General features: G+C 46.4%; 1 protein-coding gene across 1 annotated transcript in view; it reads right to left on the minus strand.

The window, feature by feature from the left end:
* Positions 1-13,765, minus strand: part of LOC142603124 (uncharacterized) — a 342,240-nt gene that overhangs the window by 143,464 nt on the left and 185,011 nt on the right. Inside the window, exon 11 of the mRNA XM_075761903.1 lies at positions 12,990-13,307. The gene's annotated coding sequence lies outside the window, so the exon portion shown is untranslated. The remainder of the gene's footprint in view (positions 1-12,989; positions 13,308-13,765) is intronic.

Here is a 13,765-nt window from a genome sequence, read left to right on the forward strand (position 1 = left end):
AAAATCTCTCATATTCTTCCCAGGTGATATAACCATGAAACAACCCCACCTGGTAACTCACATCACTTCTACCAGTGAAATACCTGTGCCCAAATAGCACACAGGAGCAACCAAGTCCTGAGACACGTCTGGCCACATTAATGCATTTGTTCTCCAGAGGAACTTAGGTTCCAGAGGGACATGGTTCCTTACCAGGAGATTTTTAGGGGTATCACAAACCATGCACCAACTGCTTGCACATAGCCAGTGTCACAACAAGAAAATATTACCAAAGTCTTGTGATACAAGTCATTAACACATTGAAGTCACTAAGGGTGATGGCTGAAATTCTGCTGTAGGTACCAAGTCTGCAGAGCATTACTCCTGGTTTGAGTAGGAAGTCATTTGAGTAGGAGTTGGGCTTTTTAGGTTTCTTGTTAGGAAGCATCTCTGTGCATGCAACACTAGAGGACAGTTATAGGAGACATGATACCAGGGCTAAAAGTGAACATTAAGCAAAGGAGGCTAAGGGCACACCAAGGAAAAGGAGATCCAACTAGAAGCAGACTGCTGAAGTTGCTAAGGCCATAGGAAAGGCCATGAAAGACACGAGACTGCTTGCATGACCAAGACATCAATCATACAAAGTCTACATCTTCAGTAAGCTTTTCAGAAGTGGAGTTTTTGAGAAGGGAAGTAAATTGCCTCTCCCTCTTACATGTATTTTCCTCCAGACCCAAATCGAACATAATATGGCTTCTAGCTCTGTCAAACAGTTGAGGTGGGTCAGCAGAGACACAAACAGAACACATCAGTCCCTCTGTTACAGAAAAGCAGGCTAGTTCTCAAACAGGACAAACTTGGAGTGGTTTTGGTGGGGTTTTTTTCAGGTTAAGTGGGGTTAACGTTTAGATGAGAAGCACATTCCAGTGTGCTTTCACCACTGAAATGGAGCCATCCCTGGGGTGGAGTCCTTCAGCTGCTGGTAGCGCACATGTATTTTGCTCAATATATCCAAAGAAAGAATTATGCAAGTAATCAAACAAAACAGCTGAGGATACAACACAATTTGGGTAGGACACTGAAGTGAAGCGTTCTTGTTCTTGCTATATACATCAAAGTAATCAAAGGATTTTTGCTTTCCCTGAGAACTGATTTGTTTATAAGCTGCACTGATTGTAAGTGGGAAAGAGAAGACATCTCCCTCATCAGAAAGGCAGAAGGCTGATGATACCAGTACAGAGCGAAGATCTCCCTGCATCAACAATCTGTCCTGCCACTCGCACACATCTCCCTCAAAGACCATGCAGCACCACCTCACTGGGTGCCAACCTGAGAGATCCTGACTGCAGATCAGAAAGCTCTGAGGAACATCAACATGCGCTGATATGCACCTGGCAGCAACTGAGTCAAAAGAGATGTCCCTTCCCTTCACATCACCCATGCGATGACTGAACAGTTGGTAGCTGTACAGTGCTATCAAACACACGTAGCAAGATGCCAGCTATTAATTTCTCACATTTTTTTCCCCCCAAACTCCCCTCTTCTCATGCCTTGCCAGCTCACTTTGCCCCTCCTTACAGCAGGCTGAAGCCACTTCATATCCTGCTGGCTTTATTCCAGCTGTCTTGACACAACACAGTTTCTCTTATTTCTAATCACGCATTTCCTGGCGTGATCCCCATTGGAAACCTCCAGTTCTGATAACATTCGATGACCTTTCCTTTATTATTTCCCCATGGCGCTCTTCGGTCCCTGATAGGTTCTAAAATTGGGATTTGCCTTCCTGGAAAGCCAGACACTGGGGTGAATGACTCATGAGCCTTGGCATGCGGCTCTAACAGCCCGGGACACAAAGGCAGTACCTTCCCCCACACACAGGGGATCTAACAGTAGGAAGTATTATTTTGCAGGGCTGTGCTCAGTGATTTCCTAGAAAAGCAACAAAAATGCCACATGTGTTTGTGTTTCCATGTGAATTCAGCACAAGGAAATCCACACAGGCCACATGCGGTTTAGAAATTGTAGGTGTCGTGAGCCTCGTGTCTGCATAATGTCTTGCCATTGGTATGCAGTAAACATTCCACATCTTTAGGGGAAACTCCCACATAGCCAGGAGAAGGAGGGTTTTTAAAACCCAAGATCCTAACTTCAGCGCAAAGGCACGAGCGGACAATAAATTTTACATCTGCAGAGGGAGCGTCCAATTTCACTCGATTATTTTGATACGCTACTTTAGTGAAGCGATTGTGCAAGAGCAATCTTGGACAAAAAAAAAAAGGCTCTGTGACATACAAACTCTGAAGAGGGAAGGATGCCTTAGAGTTAAGGCTCTGCCAATGACAAGGTCACGCTGCAGAAGTCAACGGGGCCAGATTTCTATGCAGCCTTACGGCTCACAATTGGAGCCTTGTTCAGAAAGAAAAATCTGCTCTTATCTCACTACCAAAAATCAATGGATATACCAGAGCACTCAGCTTAGAGCATGATACTAAGCAGTTGCTAAATCATATCCTCCATGTCAGAAGGATGCTGATGGGTATTGCCACTGGAATAATTTTTTGCCTGTCACATGGGATCACAGTCATGTATGTTTCTTTGCCACTCTGCCATCCCCCTCTGAGATGAAGACGGACGTCCCAACGTTGCTTTATTTTTTTCCCACTTTATATTTGATCTTAAGTGAATGTTTTCTAACTTAAAAAAAAAATCTGGTTCAAAATGTAGAATACTTCAATCTGAAAGACAGAGAACATGAGAAGTATTTGAAACGAACCAAGAATGTCTCCAATGAATTAACCCAAACGTTCCCTTAGATTTTCTGCTGAAGAAAAACTAAGATTTTGATTCACATCTGAATAGAGATGTTACCTCAAACACGCTAAGGAAAAAAGAAACAAATGAAAGGTTTTCCCAGCAGAAGAATCTACTTCTCTCAGCAAAGTGGTCGGTGCCATCTTTCAGAGCAGGATGGCCTTGGAGAGATCTGCCCAACCCACTTCACATGCACTGAATGACTCAATACACCCACGTCCCTTCACAGCAGGGACCCAGTGACTGTATGAGTTTTAGTCCTTTTAGGGAAATAAACCTATAGCATGAAGCTCCCCAGCTTCATGTTACAAACATCATATATATATAACTTCTGCATGTCAGCACACAGCAGATATATAGGCCAACACCTAAGCAGCACACACCTCATCCCCCATCCATCCATCTATTCCCAAAGGGCAGAACAACTGTAGAAGCTACAGGAGCTCCAAAGGCACCAGAGGTGTCAGAGCTTCTCCAGCTTCCCCACATGTACAGACAATCCAGACACTTTGGGCCAGAGAGAGCAAGAAACCATAAAAATTTCCACTACAGCATTACTGGAGAAAAAAGCATGCATGATTCAACACACCTCTGAAGGAGGAGTCATGTGGAGAAACATTATTTGAGGAATAAAAAAAAAAAAAAAAAAATAAAGAGCCATGAGGTTATTTATATTGATTCTAGGCTGAACCTTGTAGATTAATTATGGGAGGAAAAAATAGGTATTGACAGTTCAATGTTGACTCTAAGCCGGTTATTAGAACAAAGCAGGCTGAGCCTGATCTTTAGAGGAAACAGCTTCTGATAGGGTCCTGGTGCTATGTTTCTTAGGTAACTGGACTCTGGCCAAACCATCTGGCTCTTCTGCATTTCATTCTAACAAAGAGGACTTCACAAAGACGGGAAGAAAATCCTGTACACAAGAACTGTAAGAATCACGCTCAGAAATGTGACATTCCAGGAGATATTAGATATGTTTTAGAAGGATTCAGAGTTAGAGGAAAGAAGGTAGGGAAAGAAAGAAAGAAAGAAAGAAAAAAATCATTGAAAAAATGCTTATATCTGAGAAAAAAGCAGGACACCCGCTGCACTGCAATGCTGTGGGGTTTTGCATTACTTGATCCTACGTAGGAAACAAGCATTTTACTACTGAAATGGAAAGCCTCTTTCTCCTGGGGCAGAAGAGAATAGCAGTCTCAGGGTCACCATTCCCAAGACAGTGTCTTGGCTCAGTCTAGAAGAGACCAGCTCAAGACGGTCGCTTGCCTGCCTTCTTCCCATCAAAACTAATGAGCTATTTAAGCAGAAACACGACAATGGTTTACCTCCGATGTAGAAGTGTCCAAACAAAATGGCCCCAATCCAACTCACAGCCTGCTCATCTCCAGCCTGTTCAGCCATCAGGAAAAGCCATGGGTCTTCCTCAAAGTCCCTGCACCTCCTTCCGCTTGATCCACTGCTCAGTAACAAAAGCAAAATTGGATTCATAGGGATGTCCGTTGTGGGGAGCAGGAATGTAACTGCGTCCTTAGCATCTACTCATTTGTAGCAGGGTCAGCACACACAGACTCAGAGTCTGCCATGACAAACCTGTGTTGAGCTGACAACCACAGAATATTTGGCAGGGAAAAGGGGTAATTAGGGTTCTCAGCAGATGCTCCTAATCTGCTCTCCAAGGCAGGTGGGAGCTTATTGACAAATTCCTTACATTCAGCTGGGTGTCAGAGGGGTTTCTGCCTATCTCGGGCCAGCCAAGGGCTCTGTCATGTCCTGCGTAACTAAGTAACAGCACGGGTCTCCTCTATCAGCCGGGCATAGGAACAAACAACAGTGGGACAAAGCAGAGGGAGTGACCTCATTTCTCCATCAAATCTCATCTGTTTTTCAGACTCCTACCTGCACTGGATTTGCGGCAGCCGTTCCCACACCACGAACAACCCTGGCCGGTTGAAGTCACCCACAATGGCTGTTGTGCAAGGTGAGAGGCCCCGTTCCCAGAAGGACAACAAGAGCCTGCGGGACAGAGTTTGGGTGCTCTGAGGGAGCCACAGAGTTTGTCCTGCAGATGAAGGAGTGGAGCTTCTCCAGGCCCCCATCCAGGAGAGTTAGAGATCTCCCAGCTGTGTAGATGTGTATGCATTTTAAGCAGCAAATATAAACAATCATAGCACTATGAAATAGCACCTTTCATGCCTGATAGTTATTCTTGGAGCTTCCAGTTTTCATCATCTTGGGAACCTTTTACTGAACTATGGACTCCCAGCGTTATGCCAATGGATTGGGTTAAATAAACAACTCTGACCCCATCATCAAGCTTCCCTTTGCTTTTTCTACTCTTCCAGCCTCCCAGCAACGTCAGGGATTACCCTCTACTCCCAGTTGTTGAGGCAGCTAGACAAAGTACCCTGCCAGCATTCAGCACCCTGTGAGCAGGAAAGGCAAACTGCTGTAATCAGAAGAAATGTGAGATCGATAGAGCACATTATGAGAGTTAAAGCCAACGAACACTTTGCTACAGGGCTGTGTTCCTCAGCTAGCTCCGTATCAGCATTGCCTAGATAGAGCCATAGAAATGCATGACCACCTCTCCTCTCTTCCCTGTGTCCCAGCTTCTCACTTGGTTTGGATCTCAGCAAAACAACTCCTCTGCTGCTTGCTTTCATCATGAGCTCTGCAAGGAACTGAATTTCTTCCACCTCACCTGGGGTGAGGATCAAAATCCAAAGGCAAAACTTTTTGCCTTATCCAGAAGCTTTTTGTCTGGAAGAGTGGTCCTAAAGATGCTGGGAGTAAATTAATCAACTTTTCATTTTGCACTTTTTCAGCTTTGGCTGTCCTAAAATGATAGATTTCTCCAAGTGAAAACACACGTATGAAGATCAGAAATCTTTAGTCTCAATGTAAATTACAGATGCACAGATTGAACCAATCTAATGGATCACTGGCACCAAAAGGAGCCAGTCTCCTCACTCATGCTCCCCCGTTTATCCTCTGCTATGGCTCTGGTGCTCAGCAGACCCTGCACTGAACCAACTCACTCCCCAAATACAGCAAACCTGTGTCTGACAGGTTATCGAGGTGCATCTTCCCAGCACCAGGTCTGCCAAGCACCAGGACCTGTGCCAGGGAGGAGATGGGAAGACACAGCTGGAAGCAGGGAAGGATATAACAGTTCGCTGCTGCCAGAAGGAAGAAATCGGCTTAGCTACAGCATCTAAAATTCACCCTCACAACCCTGGCTACCAAGGTGAGACTGAAATAAAGCAGGAGACAGTGAACAGAGCTGGAACCTACTCACCTCCTGGCTAGATGGTGCAGCACTTCCACAGCCCCTTGAAACCTCACTTTGATCCCTCTCACCAAGTTTCTCCGAGAATGGGGGGAGAAACTGCATTTCATATTATCAGCCCTATCTCTCCTCCTGCCACTAATGATTTTACTGCAGAAATTTAAAAAAAAAAACACCCAGGGCAATGCATAGGTCCAATTTTTAATGGGAATAAAGTATCATAAGTCCCTTTGGCTGCATCACCACAACAGCCCACGTATGCAGCCTGCCATGAGGAAATAGCAGCTCTTTACCGAGCGGTCTAAAGATTAGTTTAATGCTATAAATACTTCCAAACATTGCTGAAACGTTAACTAATCCACTCTCACAGCAGCTCCTTGTGGCAAATAAAGACCATTCTTTCTGTGTTGAAGGGGGGAGTTTAGAACAAAGACTTTTTTTTTTTTATATATGCAGCAGCATCTCCTGATAGCGACTCTGAAAACTATCAATGCTATTAATGACTCCTTTGGGGATGGGCCAGATTCTAGTAGGAGGACTGATATAAGCAAACACCTCGACTGGATACTTTTTAAGGAGGAGACGGGGACCTGGCACTTCTCTCACAGATCCAGACAGTTACCTTCCACCGAGAGGAAGCAGCTATTGAATCACAGTCAATTATTCTGAAACAAGCATAATTTTGCTCTTTTTCATTTCACGGCTGTGATTAAAGGATGAGAGGAACCAACACCACATAACAGGCTCCTGAACTCAGCCAAAAATACAGGATACAGTAGTTAACGGTAGCAAATTGCTTTCTACAGATACTCTACACTGGCTCTTTGAATTATTTTGGTCCACAAGGGTTCAACCACCCTGAAACTACTCTGGTGATCTGTTTTGGAAGAGGTAGGTATAAGTGTCAGTATGCTGCATCTTCACTCCTTAGATTTTAGGAAACAGCTACCTATAGAAACAGCCTATTCTTTATGTGGAATGACAGAAAAAAGTTACGTAACTGTCCTACCCAATGAAATATTGTATATATCTGACAAAACATATATAGACAGACAAAGGGCTCAAAGGGCAAAGCATTCCACATGCTGTATGTTAATTGGGATCAGTTCCTCCCTTTTCAGCTGGCTATCACACTTCTCCTGGGCATCCTGGTATCCGAGGGCAGCCGCCTCTTTGCTCTGCAGCAAGACCAGCCACGCGCACATTGGCAAACCGTCCTCCCTACTTCTTGTCGGGCCACCCCCAAAGCCGCTGCTGAGTAGGGCTTGTTCAAGGCAAGAAAGGAAAGAGTGACAGAAAAGGGGATGAGGAAGCAGCAAAGGACGCTCTCTGTTAGGCAACACCCCGCCGCGGCTGTAGGCAGGCAAAGGACTGCTCACTGTGCACCTTCTGTTTGACCTCAGGAATGGGAACCCACAGGCCTGGGTTCCTTTATTATAAAGGCCCCACTTCGCCTTTTGGAAAACTATCTCCAGACTGTCTCATAAGCCACAGTGATTCACCTCATACTCTGCAAACGAATCTCAGTATGTATGGCGAGGGGTCTACCTGCGAACGAAGAGAAGCTGCCTTTCGCTGTGGTTGGGACTATCAGGGGTCTAACAACCCCTCGTGCTGAGAGGCTGCAAGCTGAGGAAGAGCTCAGCAGATGAAGCCAGAATGGAAAAGGCCTGAGGCAGATGCATCTGCGGCTCTCCTGAACACCCAAGCCCGCAGGGGTGTCTGCTTCTCCCAGCCTCAAGAAGGAAGCACGTGGGCTGAAGCACAAGAACACTACACCAGGAAAGACAGCATGAGAGGTAAAAGCAGCTCTGGGGACCCCTCTCTACTGGATTTACCCTTGCATGACTGAATAAAACAGCTTTGTTCTTAATCATCAGGGAGAAGCGAACACTTCTGGGGCTCCACATCCCTCCTGGGCCCGCTGCTCCCCACGCTCCTGCCAGGCCATAACCAGAAGGTCCTGGCGACAGGACACAGCACCAAGCCATTTCAGTTTGGTTCCCTACTCTTAATGCAGCAAGGGACCCAGCTTCTCTCCCCAGCAGGGATTTGGATAAGCCACACTGAGCTTGGGCTGGGCATCTCAAGATTAAAGGTGGCAAATGTGGCTACACTGCACAGCCCAGGATGAATGTCTGCCCACACAAGTCACCTCTCTAATATTTCTCATTTTTAGATCCAAATCTACTTGTTTTTCTCACAAGCCGGCCATTATCTCCATTTCGTTGTGTAAATTACAGGCAGGAGATAGAACCAACACAGGGCTGAGGTTATACCGAAGGTTGCTCCCACAGAGGGTAGGCGAGATTCCCATCACTGGGAACATGTGCTGTTATTTTGAGGTAGCTGCAGAAATGTCTGTAATCATTTCTGTGCTGGTCACTTCAGACCAAGATAAAGTCGGGGTTATGCAGAGCGCAAGGCTGGGTGGGAAGTGCCTTGCTAGTGCAGCTAGCAGGACACTGGTGCTGTTAGCAGGTAAAAATCTGCTTACTCTTTGCTCTCTTCACTCCAAGACGGGATTTTGGCGCTGAGCGCAACCGAGGAGCAGCAAAGCCCCTGGAGAGAGCCATCTGCCACACTCCAGCAGGAGCAAGTGCTGTCCCCTGCACGGGCTCAGGTGCACCGGCCAGAGATGGGAGGAGGCCAGTGCAGCTCTGGGCCTTTCTTCAGTTCGCTCAGTTATTCCTTTGAGCTCAGACCAAGGTCTAGGCCACAGACAAAGCTTTCACTCCCCTTCTGCATCTCTTCTTGGGTGGCCTTGCATGGTAACACAAGCTCCACAGCTGCACATGTAACCCTGTACAGTTACACTGGCTGCTCTTCCACCCGCTTAGCTTTGCACCCAGCTGCGTCCACCGAGTTATGAAGCAGCAGAGAGACCATCTCTGAGTGGATGCAGGAACCTGATCTACCTTTTCCCAGGTCAGGGCTGCCAACCAGCTGGGTCATGTAGGCTGCTGGGAGCCCCCACACTGAACTGTCCCCAGAACCTGCTGTGGATGTGCCAAAGACAGATATGCAAAGAAATCTCCTATTTTAAACAAAACCATAATTCAACAAATGCACTGAAATACTTTTGTTAAACATTGAATGGGAAAAAAAGGTTTTGAAATACTTATTGTGACATTTTTGAGCTAATGAGTCACCAGGAATACTTTGGGGTATTTATAAAAATCTTTGTTTAAATAAAGGGTATAAATAGAGTTAAGGTTTTTATTTAAAGTTAAGATGGAGGGGTGGGATTTGCAAGTTCTTGTTTGGTTGTTGTTGGGTGGAACTTTTGGGGGTAAATTTTGAGTTGTATCCAGATTCAAGAAAAAGAGAGAGAGAAAGAGACACCAGCTCCTGAAATTTTCCACAGACCAAACCAACTATCCATGAGCATCTCTATTCACCACCTCGATTGCTTGTATTTCCCCATCAAAACTGTCATGTATCAAGCAAGCTTATGTCCACAGTCAGCTAATTAAGGCTGCAGAGGCCTGGATTTAAGGAGGGAAAAGAAAAAAAACAAAAGAACCAACCCCACATGCTAAAGGTTACAAGCAATGAAACCCCGATGGGAACAGAGTCTGGAAAATTCAGCCTCACACTGGCCAAGAGCTTTCCCCTCGTGTAACGTTTCTGGAGCAGCTGAGCCAGTAAACAACATACCAAGCTGATGTGCACCATATGACAGAAACCTGCGAGGAGAAAACTCTCCCGGCCCTCGCCTGCAGGGACACAGGAGCAGGGAAGATGGGCACTCAGTTTTTGGTCCTGCCGACTGCTTTAGTTGGACCAGTTTTTGGTCCTGCCATTGCCAGGTTTGCTGAGAAGAGATGCTAGGTTACTGCCCGCAGGCCTGGGAGAGGAGAGGGACAAGCCACCCCTTCCTGCTGTGAAGATGGCAGCAGCATATTAAGATGCAGCAGAGCCCACAGCTTCTTCCCTTTGCAGTCCGATACTGCAGCCTGAAGCCACCGACAAGACTTTGTCAGAGCAAACGGGACTAGGAAAGCTGGGCTGAGGCTCCACGTCACCACCCAGTGAAGATGGCCAGCTGGCCACCAGGGATGGCAGGGTCACCACAACGTGCCCAGGGAGGTTAACCGCCCTTCCGTCTGCCACAGGCTTTGTTTTCATGCAAAAAACCTCCCCAAAGAGCATACTGCAACTTGCCTTGGTGGATTTTGGATCTTGTAGGTCTAAATATAGGCAAGAAATTGGGTATCTGAACAGCTAACACAGGTCTCCAGGCAGGTACATCTGCTCCAAACACAACCAGCTCCAGAGCTACCACTCTCAGACCAGGGTGTTTTTTGAACAGTATATGGAAATCAAAGCCAATTTATGAAAATCAAAGCCAATCTGTCTGCAGAAGGAACTGCGTTATCTGTGATGAGTTGAACTTCAGAGCTCAGTGATGCTCTCAGGGGATAACCGAAGGACATGACTTTGGCACTTATCTTGTCACTTCTATGTGGTGATTATAAATCCAGTTGGTTGGATTCATATATGCCAGCTGGCTCTCTCGAGGTGAAGGGGTGGGATCTTGTCAGGCATATCAGCTGGGAACACAGATTTAGCTCTAGAGGAGCAAGCAAAGCATTTGGGCTGTGCTGCCTCTAGTCTTGGAGCAGTTTCAGCCAATCCTCCAAAACCAGTAGGAAGTGTCAGAGTCCAGCCCAGTGGAGAAAGCAAACATTTGAGTAAAGCAATCCCAGGAATTGAGGCAAAAGGACGGCACGGCTGGTGTTAGAGTGGGGCAGGAAACAATGTTATCATCCAAGGAGAATGTGGTATTTTGCAATGTTTTCCTGTCCAAGATCAGCGCAAAAAGTCTTAGTAAGAGTTTTTGGCAAACCAAGTTAATAAAAAACCAAAAAACAACAAACCAAGATATTAAGTGTTCGATCTGTACAGGCTTCCCTCCCTAGTTTGCTCTTAAATTTAAAAAACAGAAGAGCCATTTTAACTCACAATTTTTCAGTTTTCTCAGTGTTAAACAATACAAACCAAAAAAAAGACAAACCAGTCCTGACTCCCGCAGGCATCTCCCTGCCCCGTGCCTGGGGTATCACCTGCACCCATTGGGGTCTGCGCTTCCTGAGCAGGGACGTGACTTCTGCACCCACCTAGGGGCAGAGTCCGTCCTTCCCTCCCCCTGCTCAGCAAAGGGGATAAACTTGTTAGAAAGCCACTCACATGAAAAACAAGCAGGAACCATGGGCTTTCTGCTAAAATGAAGCCAGGCAAGCGAGATCTGTAACACAGCTGAAAATTACCCCATAGCTGCACATCTGCAGCTTTGCTGTTGCACCCTAATCCGCAGCCCCCAGCTATTGTGATTCAGTGCCCGTGGGAACAGCAAGGAATGCACTAAGTTCACGGACAAAAAAGTGAAATACAGTATCTGGAACAGAAAGGCCCCATGGAGGCCCTGAGTTGCAACGTTATATCCTGACATTAAACAAATCCTTTGCCCTTACCTGTTTCAAACCCCACACTTCTGCAAGGTTCTGTGCCAATTTTCAAACAAAGGCCACAACATTCGTATGATTTCCCTATGTTTCCCATCTCCACTAACAGACTCAAGTTGCTTCTGTATGTGGCTCTATATCAAGACTTCCCAGTGAGAGGCCACATATATTTCAGTTTAGAAAAAAAAAAAAAAAACCAACAAAAAAACCCAAACCCACACACACCCCAAACTGGAAGCATTATGTGTTTCTTTAACAAAGAGGGTAATCCTCCTACACTGCACTAAAGAAAATATAATAGGAGCTGAACACAAGGGTGTGGGCTTTCCCTCCGCCAAACAGCGGAACCTTAGCCTCCTCACCTCCGCTCCAGGAATTAAAACATGGAGCTACACCAACACCTCCCCGCGCAAGGGGCAACGATGCCCTCAGTCACCAATTCAAACTTCTCTCAGGGAAGAAACTCCACGGGCTAGAGGTGCAAGACCCTCCCAGTGTTACTGCAATAACGCAAGCAAATGGGGTAGAACAAGAGGCCAGCCAACAGAGCAAGAGCATAGCCCGAGTAGATACAGCAAGAGCAGCAGTACAGGGAGGGGAGAGACCTGCAGAACCAAACCCCACACGCGCCATGTGCTTCCGTTTGTGTGGCGACAGCCAGACTGACGGACAACAGCAGAGAGACAACCTGAAATCAAGGAGAGCTCTCTGTCCAGGGAAGCAACTCTGCACACAGCCAATGTTTTGCTCTTCGCATTCGAGCCTCAGGGCTGGGGCTCTTTACTGTAGTGACTTTTCCATAAAGAAAACAAATTTCTCTGCATCATAGCCCCAGAAACAAAACTTAAACCTATTCACCCAAAAGATCAGTTACAGTAAGAAAAATTAATTAAAAGCTGGTGGTTGCTCAGGGCCCCAGCTCAGGGTTGCTGGGTCCCTGCAAGCTGCAGCAGTTGGAACAGAAATTAGAAGATGAGAGCATTTGACCCAGAAATGCATTTTACTCTTTCTTGCACATAGTCCAGAATCTGCAAAATAAGTGCAAAGCTGCAAAATGGCTGTTCTGTCGCACCCCTGCTCCAGCAGACCTGCAAGCAGGCTGAAAGATGCACCGGCACCAACGCAACGGGAAGGGGTACAGGTGCTTCAAAGGCTACGAAAACATGCTGGGGTAAAATCCAGCACATATGGAAGCATGGTGCTGGATCAGGGCTCCTGACCTTCTCTCCACAAGCCACGGCTGCCAGGATAGCTTTTTCCAAATAAGATTTCTACCCTACTCGTTTCGACAACACAGCTTGCACCCTTGGAAAGAAGGGAAAAAGAAAAAAAAGCAGGAAGATCAAAGCTCTGCAAGTCTGTAATATTTTATTAGTTCCTTCCATCTGTCACACACCAATGACTCATTGGGAAATAAGCCCCCTCTTGAGAACCACTACCTTTTCGTTGCCGACTTCGGCTTGCGAGCAGCCGCTATTGTGTGCCTTTATCGGTTATTTGTTCCGTCTGAACGGGTTTCGGCTCCTCATTCACAAACCAGTCCCTGCTCCTTGAATCAGAGGGCGAGGAAGGGGGAGGGATGGAGGAGGATCTTGCTGCGCTTCTGTCATCTCTTTCACGCTCCGCTCGGTGCCTTCTGCATCAATGGAGACCACGGGAATCCTCGGGCTTTGTTCTCTTCTGCACGCGGGGGCTTTTCCTGCTAAAATAGCAGGTAGCAGCAATAACCCTGAGTACATACAATCATCCAAATCCATCTGCCGGGGCGAAAGAAAGACTCAACATGCAGCTTTTGGAGAAAGAAAAGCAATTTGGGGGAGCAGGGGAGAGGAGGGGAAAGAGCCAGATTTCCTGAACACCTCTGAATAAGGTGGAGCAGAGGGAGATTTTTACATTGGGGGAAACTACTTTGTTCTGCTATTAGCGGGATGCAAATGGAAGAATTTGAAAGGCTGATTGCAGAGTCTGACAGTGGAAAAACTCCATAAGATGCTGTGCTATGGAAGTGGAAGGGCTCCCACGCATCCATGGCCCTTCCCACTCCAAAGACACTGCAAGCAAACACCGTCCTGCTTTCTCCAGAGCTCTGAGGTCCCTTCACAACGGTACAGTGCGGAAAGTCCTCAATAGCCCTGGCTTTCATTACCAATTAGGGATGCCCTACTAGAAGTATCTTAAAATGTTCAAGTTTATGTTGATTATCCACTTTCATTTT

Source organism: Balearica regulorum, chromosome 10, assembly GCF_011004875.1.
Source record: "Balearica regulorum gibbericeps isolate bBalReg1 chromosome 10, bBalReg1.pri, whole genome shotgun sequence".
NCBI classification, from domain to species: Eukaryota; Metazoa; Chordata; class Aves; order Gruiformes; family Gruidae; genus Balearica; species Balearica regulorum.